Below are 3,209 nucleotides of genomic sequence, written 5' to 3'. Positions count from 1 at the left end.
AGCATCTGCTGTCACCTGAATTTTTTATCTTAGCCATTCTGACTGGTGTGAGGTGGAATCTCAGGGTTGTTTTGATTTGCATTTCCCTGATGATTAATGTTTTAGACAATAAGACCAGAATATAAGTGAGATTGCAGAATTTCTTCCAAAAAGTATTCTAAAAATACTCTCCCCAAAAGAAATTGGTGAGTAATTTTATTTATATGAGGGTTGAAAAAATCATTCTGTATGTGTTGAATCATAAATACAAATAATTCACAATACTGATGTTCTCACATTATATTATGACATTTTGAGGCAAACAATCCAGAAAAAGAATATGAAGGAGAAGGAAAAAAGGAAGAGAAGAGGATGAGAAAGAAGAGGAAGGAAGGAAGGAAAAGGAAGGAAGGAAGGAAGGAAGGAAGGAAGGAAGGAAGGAAGGAAGGAAGGAAGAAAGGATGTAGGAAGGGGGAATAAGGAAAAGAGGAAGAAGAAGGAAGAGGATGAGACCAAAACACAAGAAGGAGGAGAAAGAGGAGGAAGGAGAAGGTGAAGGAGAAGGAGAAGAAACAAGAACTAAAACAAGAACAAGGAAAACAAGAAGAACAAAAAGAAAAACAAGAGACATTCAATTCTATGTCTGACAAGTTATATTTGCTAAATGGAGGTTCAGAGCTGGATCCTGAGTCCTGCTTATATTTGTTTCGTTAAAAGACTAAAGCTTTCTGGTTGCATACCTTCATTTTTTCTTGTGTATTCTAGAAACCTGCTTGTATTGAGCAGGAGTCACTAGCTTGTATAACTCAGAAGTCAATACTTCCAGTGACAAAGCCTTTTTTGTCTGTTAGTTTCCAAAGAAATGATTGTGCTGGGCAGAGGCAGAAGAGAGAGAATTGTTAGGAGCTTTACAAACATGAGAGCTCCGAACTGAATTTCTCTCTATAGCTTTCCACAATGTACTGCTAAAGTTGTTTTTAATAGTTGAAGCATTTGGACTCCATTTAGGATGCTGAAATAAAATGACTTCAGTTTGAGACAACAGGAAAAAAATGTGTAGCTTCACAAAAATACTAGCAGCCACTATTTTATTGTAGTCTTACTTTTTCAGGTTAGGGTCTGGGAAGAACACCAAATGGAAATGCTAGTGACAATTGGCCAGACACTGCTATGTATCTGCCAGCATGTTATAACATGAACCTTTTCTTCTCATAAATGCAAAGCTATTTTTAAAATAATAAACCATAATGATTTAGGGAGGTGTAAGTGTTTGGGGCCAGGTGCACTGCTGCGTGTAGGACAGAGGTCAGGGTCCTATGTCATCCTCCATTACTCTTCACTTTAATTTTTGAGACAAGGTTTCTTACTGAAACTGGAGGTAACTTTGGTGTAGATGGCTCACCAGCAAGTCCTACTGCCACTGGTGTTCTAAAGATGTAAGCACATACTGCTTTTATGTGGATGTCAGAAATCTAACCATGGGTCCTTATGCTTGTACAGCAATCACAACCACTTACTCAATTGAGCTATCTTTCCAGCCACAAACTGTAGTTCTTACATATGTAAAACTTTGCATATAATTTCAAAAATATATTTTGATAAATAGAATGTAAAATAAGCTCAGTATAAATATAACACAAAATCTTATTTAAATGAATTCATACTTTTCAAACTACAGAATCACAAAAAAAATACATTTGAATCTTATATTTTTTAGCACTAAAAATGTCTTTGACTACAGAGATAAACAGGCAAGAGACTTTATTCAAGATGGTTGCAACATAAGGACCACACTACTATAGTGAGGTAAAAACTGGCCTCTGCCCCTCTAAAACAAAAGGCAAAAGAGTTTTAAGCATTGTGATTAGATAGTGAAAAGTACCAGAGAATATTAAGTGAAGAGGGTGTCAAAGTGATTTAGGATACTTGTGCTGACTAATGGGTGGTATTGATTTTCCTGCTTTTCCTAAACACTTGGGGATTGGATTCTTTACTCTTAAATGGCCATGTCTCGAAGGAATCTTCTTAAAAATATACTCCAGGGTTCTATAACTGGAAGTAGCTAAGAGAATACATACATCTAAAAGGAACAAAGAGAGCCGGGCATGGTGGTGCACGCCTTTAATCCCAGCACTCAGGAGGCAGAGGTAGGCAGATTTCTGAGTTCAAGGCCAGCCTGGTCTACAAAGTGAGTTCCAGGACAGCCAGAGCTATACAGAGAAACCCTGTCTCGAAAAACTCAAAAAATAAAAAAAGGAACAAAGAGTTTACAAATGCAAGCGTTCCAAGGGTAATACTATTTGAGAAAAGAGAAACTAATGAAAACTGAAGGCCAATTAAACTCTAACTAAAGTTTAATCCAAGTACAGTGGAGTAAAGGCAGTTAAAGGCTATTTTGTCCCTTAGGATGAAAAAAGAATTGCATATAAGATGTGATGATACACAGAGTAAATACTTGCATATAACAATTTGTGAATATTTTGCAACAAGGTCTCTCTCTAACCTGGCTATACCAAGTTGGCTAGGCTAGGCTTTCCAACCAGCAAACCAGTTCCTAGGTACTCTTGACTCTCTCTCTCTCCAGCTCTTGGATTACACACAAACACCATCATATCCAACTTTTTCCATGATTCCAGGCCTCAAACTCAGGCCATCATGCTTGCACAGAACTTTGCTTTGGAGCTGTTTCTCCAATGCCCAGAATTTCACATTTCAAGATATGTATATTTATATATATGACATTTAAGCCAAAAGTTTGTTACAAAATGAAGAATGATTCTACAGAGTTGGCATCCATATTTTATTTCAGAACAGTGTGCAAAATTAATGAGCATTTCAAATATAGATGTTTAAAAATGTATTCTCCAATAATAGTAAGTTACTTAATCGCCATTTCTCAATCACATTTCAAATCTTTCATGTGACTTTTGGCTACAATATGACCATTTTTATGATTCAATATGCTACTATGAGTGTCATGTTTTAGCATAACTTTAAGATTTTTGTGATAAAAAAAAAACATGGCTGGAGAAAACCGGCCTGAGTAGGGCCACAAGCCTCTTCAGGTCAGACCAGCACCTGGGTAGCTATAGCGCAGGGTCTGCTGACACCCGTCAGCTACCCACGACACCCGACACAGGAGTTTGAGACTTCTGGTGAGTGGAACACAGCTTTTGCTCCAGTCCAATTGCGCGCGGGACCTGAGACTGCTTTGGTTGGGGAGGCAGAAA

The sequence above is a fragment of the Mus caroli genome, chromosome 6, assembly GCF_900094665.2.
Source record: "Mus caroli chromosome 6, CAROLI_EIJ_v1.1, whole genome shotgun sequence".
Classification (NCBI taxonomy): Eukaryota; Metazoa; Chordata; class Mammalia; order Rodentia; family Muridae; genus Mus; species Mus caroli.
This window is presented reverse-complemented; position numbering follows the sequence as displayed.